Source organism: Schistocerca piceifrons, chromosome 1, assembly GCF_021461385.2.
Source record: "Schistocerca piceifrons isolate TAMUIC-IGC-003096 chromosome 1, iqSchPice1.1, whole genome shotgun sequence".
NCBI classification, from domain to species: domain Eukaryota; kingdom Metazoa; phylum Arthropoda; class Insecta; order Orthoptera; family Acrididae; genus Schistocerca; species Schistocerca piceifrons.
In genome coordinates this window covers 834,419,135-834,437,648 of record NC_060138.1, presented here as the reverse complement: position 1 = coordinate 834,437,648, position 18,514 = coordinate 834,419,135, and the positions used below count along the sequence as shown (strand labels likewise).

Sequence of the window (18,514 nt, the reverse complement as noted above, 5' to 3'; positions counted from 1 at the left end):
TTTAAATATTTCAGGTTTTTAAATTTTGTGCCTAATGTCTATTAGGAACCTTTTATGTAATTTTGCACCATAATATAAAACTCCATTCTTAGAGCAAAGAAATATTAATTCACAGCAGACAGTTTATGTCTCAATTATCAGTCAGACTAAAACCATGAGGTTTTAAACAAATAAGAATGACCTGTTGATACCAGAAATAGATGCAAATGGTGACTCAAAAGATTAAACACATGTATAAAATTCCATGGGATCAGATATAATAAAAACTGCGACTGAGTCAGCAGACTGAAAAACTAATGTCTGTACTTACAAATATTTCTCACTGTTTTGTTTTAGTGAGCAGGGAGCTATTTTCTAACAGTGATGCCTTCTGGAGCAATGCTACTAAAATACGAGGTATGATCAAAAAGTAACAGGAGTTTTTTAATTTTGTGGACATTATACATCTGATTTGCAAAATATTTTTTTTATCTTGTTGGTATACATGTTCCTGATGTATGTTTGCATTTTCAGCCGTTTTGAATACTGAATTTACTGTTGACAGTTGAAAAGGTTATCTGTGTTTCTTAGTGCTTGGTGATTTTTCACTTTTGATAAAGATGTATCAGAGAATTTGCACTAAATTTTGCTCAAAAAATGGAATAAAGTGCAGTGCTTCATTAAAAATATTGGCTGTGGCTTTTGGCAAATGTACAATGAGTAAAATGAGAGTTTATGAAAGGTATAAGCTTTTCGAAGAGGACCAAGATGACACTGAATATGACAACTGCCCTGGACGCCCTAGCACATCAATTAGCGATGACTATGTGGTACAAGTAAGGAAAATGGTTCTGGAGAATCATTGAAATACCATCACAGAGACTGCTGATGATGTTGGCATATCCTTTGGCTCATACCAAGTAATTTTTTGGATGTTTTGGGCATGGAACATGTAGCAGCAAAGTTTGTTCTGAAACTGTTGAATTTCGTCCAAAAACGAAACCGCGTAGGCATTGGTCAGGCAGAGCTTCTAAAGAAGGGCATAACAGGTGAGAAAACATGGGTATATGGATAGGACATCGAAACCAAGGCCCAATCGTTCCAATAGAAACTGCATGAAAAGCCAAGACTGAAAAAAATTCAACAAGTTCAATCATACGTGAAGATTCTTCTCACTGTTTCCTTCAATTACTTGATAAAAATAAACGTCAGATTGAGTTCAATCATAATTTAGACAATTACAATAGAAAATACAATGTGTGTTACACAGGTAAGCCACATAAAAAAACAGTACATAACTTTTAAAGGTACAAAAATAATTTGTATTCACACATGAAAGCGTGCTAGAGCATTTGGTACAGAAGTTAGCAAAGAACTCAATTTAAAATGTTACATAAAATGTAACAATGTAGGCCAGGGAGGTCATGTGGAGGTATCGATAATTTAATGACATAAAAACTCAAAATATAAGTGATGATCAAAAAGTTTCCATTTGAGGGCCTTGCTGCAGGGTATATGCAATGTAGCATGACTATGATGTGGGAATAAAAGCACTGACATGTAGGCAAGGGATTAGTGAGGCATTCATATTTTTCTGATGTGTGTGCAGTGAATGCAGAAATGTGAGCTATGGGGGCGTTATTACCAAATGGATCCAAATAAGACCAACATGATATTCTTTTCTTGGCTGCTGAAAGACCAATACCTGTAGACATCAATTGAAGAGTAAAGAATGTCTATGGAGTGGCATGTCTGTTGAAAACTACCATTGTGGAATAGTGAAACAAGGTGTGCTGCTGCCTCATGATAATACATATCCCTATATCGCAAATGTAGTAATGAACAAGTTACTCCTACTCCAGCGGGAGACACTTGCTATTAGTCCTGATTCCTCCCCATGCAATTACCATGCCTACAGGCATGCCTCGAAGAGTCAAAGATTACTGTTGGATGAGGATGTGCAGCAGGCAGTTATGAACTTCTTTATGAGGCAGGACATGGTGTTTTAGCAAATGGGTATCTTCAACCTGGTGCATAGGTGGGATGATCGCCTCAAAACTTATGGCAGCTTTGCCTGGTTAGCATACCAATTCCTGATTATATGAAATTCCAATGGAACCTTTTTGATCACTCATTATGCATCATTGCCACACAGCCCAAATCCCCTCCTCCATGGTGCAGAGAACCCGGGATGTATTGATATTTTAACTTGATATGCTGACAGTCTCTTGTGTTGGCTGCACGACATGGTGGCAGCTGTGTGGTAATGTGTGTCTGGTGTTTTGGAAGTATGGTCTGGTGACTCTGGACTGGTTGTGGCATAAAGTGTTGATGAGACTCTAGAACAGTTAAAATCCATGCCAAACTGACTCATTTGATGGATACATACAAGGACTTGCCATTACACAGAATGTAGAACAATTGGTCTCCTCTCCACAACTCCAGGAAAGAACCAGCATTTGGTGCACGGAGGGGAGATCTTACTGAGTCTGTACACAGCATTATGTGTGAACAGCTGAGCAAATCATTGTGCAAAACATGCGCTCCACTTTTTCTGAGCAGGTAACTTTTTGGAAAAAAAATTGAGTGGTTGTGAGTGTTGGTCCACCTTTTGGGAGAGAGCTGTTATGATTGCTTACTGACTCACGTCAAAAACTATAGCCAGGTCGCTGTGATACACAGGATGAGTAAGAAGCTCTACCTGACTTAAACTCACATGGAGATCACAAAATATCTTGTTTATTTTGGGAGTCCATTAACAGGTCCTCATCCTCCGGTGTCACAGCCTATAAGCGTCCATGAGAGGTGCCTATACAGTTGCCATTGCCGGGAGGTGATGGTGGTATACATCTACAATGCTGAGAAAATGTGTCAGTTGCTGGTAATCTGTTGTTACTGGCAGATATTGTAGTGTTGTAATCTTCTCTGTCAAGAAGTAAACGCCATAGATTGAAAAGGTATGGCCAAGGAAAGTTACTTGGTTTTTTCCAATGAGGCATTTGTCCTTGTTTAAAAACTATTCCATAGGTAAGCAGCCATTGGTGCCAATCACACACATAGGTACTTGAGCATTAGTGGAGAACACCAAAATATCACGCAAATACTTGAAGTAAAATGGTAGTCCATTCAACAAACCATCCATGAAGTGCTGTCTCATCTGCACTCTATTTTTGAATCCAAAAGGCAAGAATAAAAATTCTAATAAACCAAATGGGGTGATGACCATAGTCTTCAGGATGTCACTAGTTGTCACTGCTATTTCGTTGTTTGTTTTCATCTGTGAAAAATGCTGAAAACCTTTGCACCAGATAATGTTCACATGAAGTCCTGTGTGTTAGGCACTGGGTACCTGTCTATGACTGTTCTTGTACTTAATGCAGTTTATGACTGTTCTTGTATTTAATGCATGATAATCACTATGTAGCCTCCATGAGCCATCTTTCTTGTGGATGAGATGTAGGGGAGAAGACCATGGGCAGTTGACTGACAAATGATTCCAGTCTGTAACATCTCATCAAAAATTGCTTTTGTCTCCATTAGCCATTCAGGTTACACTTAGTGAGACTGGTTATCCAGATGTGGTGCAGATGTAATGAACTGTATTGTGTTTGGTGCTATAGCATTGAGCCCATACCTATAACACACTTGGTTTTATTGCACAGGTCTCAAAAAGCCTTTGTGTGGGGACATCTCCACATTTCAAACTTTTGATCATAGCTCAGACCTTCACCAACTCTCTATTCATGACAGATAACATTGCTTTTGGGCTCTGGCTTTCACTGTAAAAATCATTTTTCTCTTGTATTACTTTCTTGTACTTTTTCCTTCTTTAGGGCCAGCAACATAATATATGTCTGATAATGACATGATTATTAGAATATATTCACCAAATAGCTGCTTATAATAAGTAATCTTTATTCATGATGGAATCTTTTGGGCTTTATTGCCATTGTCAAGTAAGCCTAGACTGATGTGACCATCCATATTACAATGTTAGTGAACTATCTTATTAAAATCACTGTTTTAATAATATGATAAATTATGTAAATATGTTGAAAATAAAATGTTAATTACTGTCACACAGTAATCTAAATGTACTCAACAATGGCAATAAAGGCCAAAACAGTCTGCAGACAAGAAAGATTACTTATTATAAGCTGCTATTTGGTGCATCTATTCTAGTAATTGTTGCACTTCATTATCACAGCCCATGGTTTAGCTTGTAAACCACAACACTCGGTCATCAAATGTGTGGTGTTCTCAATATTCCATGCAGAAGGTTCACATTCCACATATATTAGTGAAAACATAGCAAGAGTTGTGATGTCTTCATGAGAATCATAAACCTGACAATTCAACATACTGTGGTATAAGCAGGGCGACCTTGGGACCTGGTTACTGCATTGTTGTCAATCATGTTAAGTAGGCATGCCCTCTGTAAATGAAGTGTGTGAGGAAGTCAATGCCAGAAATATGTTCAGAAACAATGATGGCTATAAATGACCATGTGAAATGCGTAGAGAGGACAAAGTTGATGGTGAATACTTTGTGGCTGTAAATGTTGATCAGGGAAATGTTAACTGTTTTCAACCACATGCAGCTCAACAACCATGTAGGGCTTATTGGGGTGGGTCTGGGCAGTGTATTGCAGCAATGCCATTGACAGGTGAGCAAGGGATGTTGCCACTGTAATAATTCAATAAGACCAGTCCAATGTTGCGAGGTGAGTTAGCTTCCTGATATAGTGAAATCAATGATATTGCGCTGCCTAGTGCAGCAAGGGGAAAGGCAGATTTCTACTCCGGCAGTAGCAATAGTTTTTAAGATACATGACTCGTAGTGCCACATATGCACAACATATGTGAGATGCAACACCTCGAAAGTGTTCTGAGGAGCAATGGGTACTCCACCAGGTGCATAAGAAGTGTCATAGAATCACTTGGTGAAATGACATATCGCAAAAAGAAATGTCAGGTACAGCCTTGTTCCCATACATTCCCAGAGTGATACACTGAATCAGCTGTATATTGTGCAAACATGTCGTAAAGACTATTTATAAACTGAGAAAGAAGATCAAACAATGTCTCAGATCAGTAAAGGAGAGAAGGGACCCCCCTTGCAATGTCAGAAATACAGCATATACCATGTACATGTGGAAAAGTCTATGATGAAATGACTAGACAATCAATCAACACAGGGTCACCAAACTTAAGTGGCATTGCAGGTTAGGGCTGGTAGAGAAATTGGCCATGGTGGAGCAGGCATTGTGTCGACCGTCTACACAGTGAAATTCACTGACATCGAAGTTCTTGCTGTGGATAAGAGCTATTATATACACTTGCTCAGGGAAGCTATAGACATACATGGATATGACAACAGCTTCAACAGGAAAGAAGAAAGCCTCAGGCTGAATGGATCATTTATCCCCGTACTGCAGAGAAATGATCATTGCAGGTAGCAAGGGAAGAACCCATCTCTGCTGCCTTATCACAAGGCAAGTTATTTTTTTTGTTTGACCAAACAAAAGAACAACCATTGTTTTTTATTTGTAGATTTTTAAGTTGCATCTGCCTGATTTAATGCCTAGCTTTTAAGATAACATTCAATATTTTTTTTAACTGTAGTGTATGAAAGTTAACATAAAACTTGTGATTTTCACATTTCTTCCAAAAGTAAAACATGACACTTAGCGAGGCTTTTTTTTTTTTTTTTTTCAAGTTTGATTTTTTCTTTGTAGTACCTCTAGTGCTTTTTTTGGCTCAAAAACATGAGATGTGTATGATTTTGGCTCAGTATGAAAAAGGGAAGTGGTGCCTCTTTATCTGAAAAATCACAGAATAGCATAAAATTGTATTTACTTTGTATGTCAAAAAATATTGTTCAGAAGTAGCTTGTTAACAAAATACCTTTTTACTTTCAACTTAATCTTGCAGCTGTAAGTTTAATAATACAACTTATAAACATACTGTTTGCTAAGAATATGAGGCAAATATGAAGAGAAAGTCATGTTTTATTTTAAGCATACTTGTCCTTCAGTAAAATTTCTTCGTTTGCTCTTGAACCTTATGAGAATACTAAGACACGACCTGAAGAATATACAGCTTCTGTTCCTCATTATTATTATTATTATTATTATTATTATTATTATTATTGTTATTACTAATATTATCATTATCACCTTGAAAATTATTTACTACAGTGTTCCATGAGCATGATGTCCGTCTCAGTCAGATAATTTACGACTTTTAGTTTAATAACTACCGGGTGATCAAAAAGTCAGTATAAATTTGAAAATTGAATAAATCATGGAATAATGTAGATAGAGAGGTACAAATTGACACACATGCTTGGAATGACATGGGGTTTTATTACAACCAACAAAATACGAAAGTTCACAAAATGTCTGACAGATGGTGCTTCATCTGATCAGAATAGCAATAATTAGCATAACAAAGTAAGACAAAGCAAAGATGATGTTCTTTACAGGAAATGCTCAATATTTCCACCATCATTCCTCAACAATGGCTGTAGTCAAGGAATAATGTTGTGAACAGCACTGTATAGCATGTCCGGAGTTATGGTGAGGCAATGGCATCGATGTTGTCTTTCAGCATCCCAAGAGATATCGGTCGATCACGATACACTTGTGACTTCAGGTAACCCCAAAGCCATAATCGCACGGACTGGTCTGGGGACGTGGGAGGCCAAGCATGACGAACGTGGCGGCTGAGCACACGATCCGGTCATCACACCAAACGACGCGCGCAAGAGATCTATTTTTTTTTTGTTCTAATAAAACCCAATGTCATTCCAATGTGCGTCAATTTTTACCTCTCTATCTACATTATTCCATGGTTTATTAAGTTTTCAAATTTATACTGACTTTTTGATCACCCGGTAGATGTAGAGCGTTGACAACATATTCATTCTTGTGCCACTGTGAAGAATTTATTTTAACAAACCTGTCATTCAAATCAAACTGTATAAACATATTGTATCATACTCTCATTTTGTTAGAAAAAACTATTCACTTCCATTAGTGACACTTTTTGGGATATGATCAATTTCTACTTGAATCCTTTACATCTTTTGGTTCTGCTTCACATTTCAGTATAATGACTGTCTTCATTTCTGATTCAGAAGATTAAGACAACAGAACAGGGAACAGGAACCATAAATGATTTTAAGTTTTTGTAAGGCCACGTGTGGGCTATCACTACTGGTGATCTGATATATGTACCAGTATACAAAGTTTAGAAAGAATTCTGAAATCCAAAGACAGAGCTTTGGCTTCTGAAGCAGCACTTATACTGGCAAGGAAAATAAAAATAAAACAAATTGCAGTCCCTTCTCATGGTCACAATTCAATTTCATCACAGAACATAAACTTTTGCCATCCATCACGCATGGGGGATCCCATTGGAACATGGAAAGATACTCCATGAGATGGTTGTTCAGTCCCATTTATAAACAGTTAATTAAAAAAACTATTATCAATATGTCTTATACCAGAATTGTAAATACAAGATATCTTTAACCAAAATGTTTCCTGCTGAAACACATATACCTCTAAAAGTGGTCATATTCTATGCTATTGTGACAGAAACAAATGATGTAACTAAAAAGCCACTCAGAATGAGTTTCATTAACAGCTTTTTCTTGCCCTTTTCTGGAGCAAGTTAAACATCCAAAATACACTAATGTTCAGCAATAGCAGAACACCTTGAATGACTCGAGATAGGACATTCATATTCACATGACATGAACATTAGTATGTTCCGCAGAAACGATTAGCATTTCAGTCACCTTCGTTCACCATGTGTCCTGTTGCCTGGTAGGCACAGGGTCTGCCTGGGTCCTGATAACTTGTTCCATCTGTAGTATTTCAATAATTTTGGGGTAAAGTCTAGAAACACTTGATTCTCCACCATCTCGAACACCCAATATTTAAATGACAAGAGTGAGAGAGCCTCTTTACTGTGCCATATATGTCTGTGTGTGCAGGAAGGACAGTTGTCATGAGGAGCCAGGAGCTGCGCCAGATGAGTGGCTCCAACAGGTGGTTACCAACAGCGCCTTGGAAGTCACATTAAAAAAAAACTCAAAGAATGTTTGCATAATGTTGCTTGGTGTGTGGTGTCACGAGGATTGTTACAGAGACAGATGAAGCGTTTATTGTTTAGAGACACTTACTTTATGTCTTGGCTCTGCATGATGCAGAACATATGTAACTGTATGAATGTTTAGTAGATTCTGACATTTTCCTTGGAACCAGTTGGCTTACTGGAGTTTGTAAAGAATAATTGTTATTTTGGGATGAGAGTCGAAAATATATTGTTGTTTAACTGAGAAGAACCAATGAGTACTTAATTTATTTCAAGAATGTAGAGCTGGTTAATAATATTCCCCTTAATCTGATAGAGTCTATGGAGAAGAATTAAATGGCGAGAGCGACATAGCTAATAACCCAAAGAAGAGGATCGGCTGCACACACAATGGGTAAGTCAACTGGATGAGACGTGTGAGTCGTGGAACCCAACACCGCACTGTCTCTTGTCGTCCAGTAAAGCATTAGACGTCCAGGCATGAGGGCGTCAACATGTATAGGGCATGAATGGTGTCCTGTGGTATAGCCATCCATGCTGCACTCACCTGGTTCCGAGGTTCATCTGTGGTTGTCAGCATTGAGTCACAGCACCGCACCCATCTTTTCACCATATCCCACACATTTTTGATTGTCAACAAGTCTGGTGATCTGGAGGCCCACAGCAAAAGGCTAACATCCTGTGATGCCAAGAAGTCATGTGTTCATGCAGCAACATGTGGTCATGCATTGTCTTGCTGAAAAATGGCATTTGGGGTATTGTGCAGAAAGGGTATGGCTACAGGTAGCAGGATGCCATTCAGGTAGGCCACACTCCTCACAGTGCTCTGGACATCCACCAACTGTGATTTGTGGTTGTACCCAATAGCACCCTATACCATAAGTCCTTGAGTTGGCTTGTGCAAATGATGCCACTGTAGTGCTGCTCCCACTGTCTGCAGCGAACCAAAATGTGGCCGTCAATTCAAACAAAAAGAACCTGGATTCATCTGAAAACACTATCTGATGCCATTCCTGTCCACAGTGATGTCATTCCATACACCACTGGCATTTAGCATATTTTTGCACATTTGTCGAAGATAGGCAGAGAAGTGGATGACACGCACGTAACCCGTGTTATAAAAAAAGGTGATGGACTGTCACCCCTGATAGTGTACAATGTGTTACACTCTTCCACTATTATGCCAGTGCTGAGAAGGACACACATCTGTCCTGCAGTGCCATTAGGATGGGACATTGATCTTCTTGGGGGCTGGTGACATGGTTCAAATGCTAATAATTTCTGCAGAACATACTAATGTATGTGTCCTGTGAACATGAATGTCATCTTACCAAAAAGGAACAATCACCACTGAACTAGTTCTCCGAGGTAGATGAGTTTGCACATCTCTAGACTGTTAGTAGCGAATTTGGACATCCTGAATAAGGATAATTGGAACACATCAAGTGTGAACCATGGTTAGACACAGGCTACTGTTAAGACTGAATTATGAAAGAAGGTAGAGCAACTGGAAAGAACAGAGAGAGTAGAGATGGAGAAATTGCTGTTAGAATTTGAGGATTTGTTTTATCCTTAGGCTCTGTTGCCAATGACACTCATAATTCAACATCAAATTTCAACAACAAATGAAGCATTAATATATTGGAAACTGTACCAAACATCCTGGCATTTATAGCCAATTATGAAGGATTTCATTTACCAACAGCTAGCTGATTGAATAATAGAGAAGAGTACTAGTCTATGGTGGACAACTGTTATGGTCGCATTCAAAAAGATCAGCTGATAGTTCCAAGAAATATGTATTCTGCTGTGACTACTGACATCTTACTATTAAATCAGAACAGATGCATACTGAATATCCACCCGTGGAGACCACTAATAACTTGAGGCAGAGTAGATATTTCTCTGCCATGGATGTAAGGAGCAGGTACCATCAGGTGGAAGTGGTTTCAGAGGACTGACTGGAGACAGAATTTTCAAACTCTTGAGGTCATTGTCAATACCGGAGAATGCCACTCAAATTGAAGAACACACCAGCAACTTTTCAGTGCTAACTGGATGAAGTACAGAGAGGACTGAAACCTCAGCAATGTTTAGTGTACCTCAATGATATGATTGTTTTATTTGTTGGGGGCGAGGGGGGGGGGGGGGGGGGAGGAGAGGAGCAAACACAAAGGTTGAAAGATGACTTTAAAATGATACATGCCACACAGCTTACACTGAGCAAGGAGAAGTGTTATTTTTTTTTGGAGGAAGTGTGTGTTGCTTAGAGCATATAATTAGTAAGGAGAGGATAAAGAGAGACCTGAGGTTTGTGCAACCAGAACAGGACTTTCTGGTTCCTATGACTAGTAAAAAGCTACAGTCATTTATAGCATTGGCAAATTAATTACATGAAATTTGTAAAGAGGTTTGCAGGCATTGCAAGGACATCTGTGCAATTACTTAAAATTTGTTGAAATTTGAGTAAGTGGAGGAGTGCCAGACCACATTCGGTGGATTAAAAAAAGCTTCGACGTTGAGCCCAGATTATCAAAGAGAGTTTGTGCTCTTGTGTGATGCCTGATATCAGGCATTGGGGCGAGATTTTAAGTCAGGTGGTGGACAGCAAAGAACATTCTGTGGCCTCCACTTTGCAACAACTAAATAAGGCAGAAAAGACCTATTCTACAACAGAGAAGGAAACGTATATATTTGACTGGTGTCTGTTCTGTCGGAAATGTCTGACAGAACACATACCACTCAAATATACACATTTCTGTAACAGTGTGGCAGCTCCTTGATATTTGTTTCAGTGTGGGTGGACTAATGTTGGCTAAATTCCTACGGAAATCAATAATGTCTGAGTGGGGGGTGAAGGGTCAAGGTATGCTGCATTGCAAGGTGTGATACATTGGAAACTTGGGTCAGTCAGGGACCATGACCAGATGGCTAAAGCGGTTAAGGCAACCACTCATGAGAAGCGGTAAATTCAGGTTTGAGTCCCAGTTCAGCAAATATTTTCAACTTTCACCATTGTATTACCACATGCCCTGTGTGGCTGGAAGTCACGAATTCCCACCCACCACTTCTCTTTCTTTCCCCATTCTCTCTTTCATATAAGAGGACATGTTCAGTTTGACATGTGGAGTTACATATTTTCAATGTTAACTGCATGGAGAAAAAGAAATTTAAGTGGTGACTGATCATGCAGCTGTGAAATGGTTATTAGTGTAGAAGGCTCACAAGGTGAGCATTGAAGTGAGTGAGCTTGATTATGAAGTTGTGCATAAGCCTGGCAAGCAGCACAGAAACATGGATGGGCTGAACTGGAAGGTAGTAGTAGTACAGGCACTGAGTCATGGCTTTGCCAAGTGGCAAGCACCACAATATACTGATCCTACCTGCAAGCTATAAGTATGCAACCACAATTCACCATGTGTGACAACTTGTTACGTAAGACTACAATGCTGGGGCCATGCGTAGTGATGCCTGCTGAGCTCAAGGAGGAAGTGGTGAAAGAAACACATGACTACATGCTATCTGAGCATTGAGGTTGGAGGGCAATGAATCAAAGGGTAGCATAATGGTACCACTGGGAAGGGAATACAGGAATACAAGACCAATGTGCAAAGAACTGTGTGGAGTGTGCACAGCGAGCAGACGTGAACCATACACAAATACCATTTACAAATGTTCCCAGAGGCAATGAAGCCATTTGTGATTATAGGAATGGATGTCCTAGCTCTATTTAACCAGGCTTTGATGGGAAATCATCTCATCTTAACAATTAGTGACCATGTTTCATGGTTCATGGGAGTGATCACCATTCCAAATCAGCAGGCAGCCATGGTGATGCAAGCCACAATCAACAATGGAATACTCACGTTAGGTGTGCCTAAAATAGTAATCACAGGCCAAGGGACAATTTTTTTACTGTTAGACCTGATGAAACTACTGTATCATTTGCTACATTTTCAGAAATTAAGAACTAGTATGCTGCACCCACAAACTAATGGTGGAACAGAGTGTATGCATTGTGATATTGGTAGGATGTTGAACTATTACGTAAATGCTCACCATAATGACTGGCATACATATCTGTCATTTGTCATGGCAGCTTAAACTTGGAGGTTCACACTGGCATTGGGCTAACTCCTTATGAGGTTGTGTAGGGGAAAAAGATGCCTTAATCATTTGACGTGATCACGCCAAAAATTGCTTATGGATGTGGAGCCAGTTTGCAATTTTGCTAAGATACTAAGGGAGTCATGGAGCCATGTGCAGTAAGCAAATAGCAAAGCTATGAAATAGCAAGATTTAGCGACAAAATGCATAGGGAAATTACCACAGTATAGGGTAGAGCAACGGATAATGTTTCAACCCCTCATACCCCTATCGGTAAAACAAAAACATTTGTAACAAGACGCCAGGGACCATACCAAATGATAGAGACAAAATCACCAGTCAACACTGAGCTTCAGCTGCCAACTATCATGAAAAGAGTCCATGTCAAACACACAGCCATTTCAAGGTGCTCCAGATTCGATTGCCACTAGTATCGACAAGCGCAGCAAAATAGGAGAGAGAAAGAAGTAAGGAAAAGTCTGAGCGTAAAGATGTTGCACAACCTGTGGAGGAAATGTCATATGGGTGAAGCCCAAGGGAATAGGGTGTGACAATGTATATCTTTTGCATTATGTTGAAGTGTAATTATTAATTATTTTAAAACTGGGCAACAACAGCTAAAATAGTTACACATGATTGCTCAACACTTCAAACAGTAAACAGTTTGTTAAAATACAGATGTTAAAACTGAATGAAATGTCCAATGGTCTGCTGTAGCTGTATTTGTTCAGGTTACTTATAAACCCACAGAACCAGTTTTGGAACTTTTGAGTTGCATATTTTGGTGCAAATCTCTATACAAAATAGTTTTTCAAGTTAATTCACTTTCTGAGATGTCCTAAAGTACTGAATAACTTGACATAAACATGGGAGAAAATATTACACATTAAGCTAGGAAACTGGTGTGGATCACAGTATTAGGGAAAATAATGTTGAATGGTCATGACCTTGAATGTCACCATATCAGCACCATGGTATTTCTGATTCTGTTCTGTGCAGCCTTCATCTACCTTAGGCATAACGTCACTCACCTACAGAATGCCACAGTAATGTTGATCCCAATAGAAATGATTACTGATCGAGCATGAGGTACTGAGAATGAGAACAAAAGTTAGAAATTGTTGTGGGTATGTATGAGGTCTGTTCAAAGAATTCCAGAACATTTTGCTTCAATGGTGTGTTGGAACAAAATGCGGTTGGCATTCCTGCACCTGCCTGTGTTTAATGTGTAACTGCCAGAAGTTTCAGTGTTGTATGTCTTAGTTATTGTTCAGAGCTGTATTGAGTAGAACGTTGTGTCACACAGTTTGTGAATTTTGAGATGGCAGAGTCAGAGAAGCAACATGTATGCATTAAATTTTGTGTGAAACTCAAGAAAACCTTTACAGGGACACACCAAAGATGCAGGAGGGCAGATGAGTGCTTAAGCCATACACAGTGTTATGAATGTTTCCCATGGTTTAAAAATGGCTGGATGGAAGTTAAAGATGACCCTTATTCATGACACCACTTGACATCTACCAATGATGCTCATGTGAGGACCATCAACAAAATTGTGCATGCCTCTCAAAGACTGTCTGAGAGATTGAAGAAGAATCTAACATTTCAGTTGGATCATGTCATGAAATCCTGACACAGCATCTCAGAATGCATCACGTTGCCACCGAGTTAACCCAAAGCTGGTAAGTCATGACCAGAAAGACCTTCACCTTGCAATCTGTGAATGGATTTTGGATCACACAAATGAGAATGAGATGTTCCAGAGGATCATAACTGGCAATGAGATGTGGGTCAATGATTATGACATTGAGACCAAGGTTCAATCTTCACATTGGGTCAGGAAAGGTTCTCCAAGACCAAAAAATTCTCATCAGGTCAGTTCAAGTGTCAAATCCATGCTAACAGTTTCTTTGACTTTGAATATTAGTTCATCATGAATTCATGCCGCAGGAACAAGCTGTTAATTGATGTACTATTGGGATGTGTTGTGATGCCTGTGTGAAAATATGAGAAGGAACCAGCCTGAAATGTGGCGAGACAATTCACGACTCTTGCATCACAATAATGCGCCTGCACATTCATCCCTGTTGGTGAATCACTATTGCACAAAAAATGAAATCTCTGTGCTGCCTTACCGTCCATACTCTCCAGACCTGGCCCCTGCAAACCTTTTCTTATTTCCAAAGTTGAAAACCCGTTGAAAGAATGAAGATCTATAACAATAGATGAGATAAAAGAAAATTCATAGATGGAGCTTCATGCGATCCAGAAAGAGGCAGACCAAGACTGCTTCTGGAAGTGGAAATTTCATTGGGAATGGTGTATCAATTATGGAGGAGAGTATTTCAAAGGAGACAATGTAAAATAAGTAAAAGGTAAGTGGAGAAAAATTTTGTGGACAGAGTTCTGGATTTTTTTGAACAGGTCTCATATATAGTAATATGGGAAATGGTAAAAAATATTTTTCCTAATACATAAGTTGTTGTAAAACACTGAGGACTGGCACATGAGGCAGTTGAGAGATGTATAAGATATTGAGAGACACATGGAGATATTCCATGGAGGCATGTCTAGCAAAATGTGGAAGTTGAGGGATGTATGCGATATTGAGATGCACATGGAGAGATTCCATGGAAGCATGTCTAGCAAAAGGTGGCAGTAGCATTGTGAGATTTTATAATGAACTGTCTGCCTGTTGAAAGTGAGAGTAGAAAATGTAACCTACTAGCTATAAAAGAAGAGTTAGGAGAATTGAGGAGCCAGAGTACCATAACCTATAGAGTAGTTTTGCAGCCTCTGGACCGTGTGGTCCAAGCCACCTCATACTTGAAAAGAAAAATGGTACATCATTATCTGCGTATGCTGAGTTCCGCTGCTGTCAAGTCCAGGGTGGAGACAGGGTGCTGGGTCTTTCAAAGGAAGTTAATTTTGTAGCACCACCACTATTTTTTTGGGCATTACTACAGTAACTAGGCATTACTGCAGTAACTAGCAGCTCAGGCACAGCAGTTACATAAAACATGCAGTTGGCAGGCACCAAGGTGTCAGCATGCCAGTTGCAGCAGCAAGGCTACTAATATACAAGGTGCTACAAAAAGGTATGGCCAAACTTTCAGGAAACATTCCTCACACACAAATAAAGAAAAGATGTTATGTGGACATGTGTCCGGAAACACTTAATTTCCATGTTAGAGCTCATTTATTTTCATCAGCATGTACTGTACTTCCTCGATTCACCACTATGATTTCATATGGGATACTCTACCTGTGCTGCTAGAACATGTGCCTTTACAAGTACGACACAACATGTGGTTCGTACACAATGGAGCTCCTGCACATTTCAGTCGAAGTGTTCGTACGCTTCTCAACAACAGATTCAGTGACTGATGGATTGGTAGAGGCGGACCAATTCCATGGCCTCCATGCTCTCCTGACCTCAACCCTCTTACTTTCATTTATGGGGGCATTTGAAAGCTCTTGTCTACGCAACCCCAGTACCAAATGTAGGGACTCTTCGTACTTGTATTGTGGATGGCTGTGATACAATACGCCATTCTCCAGGGCTGCAACAGCACATCAGGGATTCTATGCGATGGAGGGTGGATGCATGTATCCTCATTAACGGAGGACATTTTGAACATTTCCTGTAACAAAGTGTTTGAAGTCACGCTGGTACATTCTGTTGCTGTGTGTTTCCATTCCATGATTAATGTGATTTGAAGAGAAGTAATGAAATGAGCTCTGACATGGAAAGTAAGTGTTTCTGGACACATGTCCACATAACATATTTTCTTTATTTGTGTGTGAGGAATGTTTCCTGAAAGTTTGGCTGTACCCTTTTGTAACAGCCTGTATTGCAGTATGGGCCAGACCAAGAACTGCAATCCTGGCAATGCAGTGGAAAGAAAGGGTGTTTTGCAGGGTGGGCTAGGCAGCTACTTCATTGCTGGCTCATGGATTTGTTATTCTGAATGTGGATGGAAGCTGTGCATTGCTATAACAAATGAGCTGCATACCTACATAAATATCTGTCTATCATAGATATCAGCAGTCTGGCAGCACTATGCCAGGCAGCACAGTAGTACGGGACAGTAAGCAGCCCCGGTGAAGGTGGGCCTCCATCTCCATCTAACCATCCTCTAGCACCAAGTTTACCTTCCCAGATACAGTAACTCTTGACTGGGGGCCACTCTAGGTGCACTCCCGCAGCAACTAGTCTCTTGCCTTAAGAGACAGCAGGTTGGGACATGTGTAGTACTGTTGCTCACTGTCCTTTGCTGGTGCGGGCTTGCTAAGCAAGTCTTCTGGTCCAGACTGTATACCAATTAGGTTCCTTTTGGAGTATGCTGATGCATTAGTTCCATACTTAGCAAACATATACAACTGTTCGCTCGACGAAAGATCCATACCCAAAGACTGGAAAGTTGCGCAGGTCACACCAATATTCAAGAAAGGTAGTAGGAGTAATCCACTAAATTACAAGCCCATATCATTAAAGTTGATATGCAGCAGGATTTTGGAACATATATTGTGTTTGAACATTATGAATTACCTTGAAGAAAACGGTCTATTGACACACAGTCAACATGGATTTAGAAAACATCGTTCCTGTGAAACACAACTAGCTCTTTATTCACATGAAGTGTTGAGTGCTACTGACATGGGATTTCAGATCAATTCCATATTTCTGGATTTCCAGAAGGCTTTTTGACATGGTACCACACAAGCGGCTCATAGTTAAATTGCGTGTTTATGGAGTATCATCTCAGTTATGTGACTAGATTTGTGATTTCCTGTCAGAGAGCTCACAGTTAGTAGTAACTGATGGGAAGTCATTGAGTAAAACAGAAGTGATTTCTAGCATTCCCCAAGGTAATTTTATAGGCCCTTTGCTGTTCCTTATCTATATAAACGATTTGGGAGACAATCTTTGGTTGTTCGCAGATGACACTGTCGTTTATCAACTAATAAAGTATCAGAAGATCAAAACAAACTGCAAAACGATTTAGAAAAGATATTTAAATGATGCAAAAAGTGGCAGTTGACCCTAAATAATGAAAAGTGTGAGGTCATCCACATGAGCGCTAAAAGGAACTCGTTAAACTTTGGTTACATGATTAATCAGTCTAATCTAAAAGTCGTAAATTCAACTAAATACCTAAGTACTACAATTACAAACAACTTAAATTGGAAGTAACACATAGAAAATGTTGTGGGGAAGGCTAACCAAAGACTGCATTTTATTGGCAGGACACTTAGAAAATGAAACTGACCTACTAAGGAGACTGCCTACACTATGCTTGTCCATCCTCTTTTAGAATACTGCTGTGCGGTGTGGGATCCTTACCAGATAGGACTGACAGAGTACATTGAAAAAGTTCTAAGAAAGGCAGCACGTTTTGTATTATTGCGAAATATGGGAGAGAGTGTCACAGAAATGATACAGGATTTGGGTTGGACATCATTAAAAGAGTGTCACAGAAATGATAAAGGATTTGGGCTGGACATCATTAAAAGATGGTGTTTTTTGTTGTGATGGAATCTTCTCACGAAATTTCAATCACCAACTTTCTCCTCCGAATGCAAAAATATTTTGTTGACACTGACCTACATAGGGAGGAACAATCACCATGATAAAATAAGTGAAATCAGAGCTCATACGGGAAGATATAGGTGTTCATTCTTTCTGCACGCTATATGAGATTGGAATAATAGAGAATTGTAAAGGTGGTTCGATGAACCCTCTGCCAGGCACTTAAATGTGATTTGCAGAGTATCCATGTAGGTGTAGATGCCTGGGATGACTTAGGGAAATCACATGAAACCTAAATCTGGATGGCTGGACACCGGTTTGAACCATCATCCTTCCAAATGTGAGTCCAGTGTGCTAACCACTGTACCATCACACTTGCTCACTGCAGGTTGTGGCAACAATATTGGAAAAAGGATAGATGGCAACTCACCATAAAGGTGACATGTTGAGTTGCAGACAGCCACAATGAAGAGACTGTTACACATTTTACTTTTGGCCAAAGCCTTATTCAAAAAATTGAACACACGCATTCACACAAGCATATTAATGACCTTGCAGACAATATTAATGGTAAAATTAGGATTTTCGCAGATGATGGAGTTATCTATAATGAAGTACTATCTGAAAGAAGCTGCATTAATATTCAGTCAGATGCTGATAAGATTTCAAAGTGGTGCAAGATTGGCAACTTGCTTTAAATGTTCAGAAACGTAAAATTTTGCATTTCACAAAACGAAATATTATAGTATCCTATGACTATAATCTTTCCCCATGAACCATGGACCTTGCC

The 18,514-nt window shown here is 39.4% G+C and overlaps 1 protein-coding gene across 1 annotated transcript in view; it reads right to left on the bottom strand.

Annotated features, from left to right (window-relative positions):
* The window catches only part of LOC124775471 (E3 ubiquitin-protein ligase TRIM37-like), a 201,349-nt gene that overhangs the window by 34,229 nt on the left and 148,606 nt on the right, over window positions 1-18,514 (bottom strand). The window lies entirely within an intron of this gene.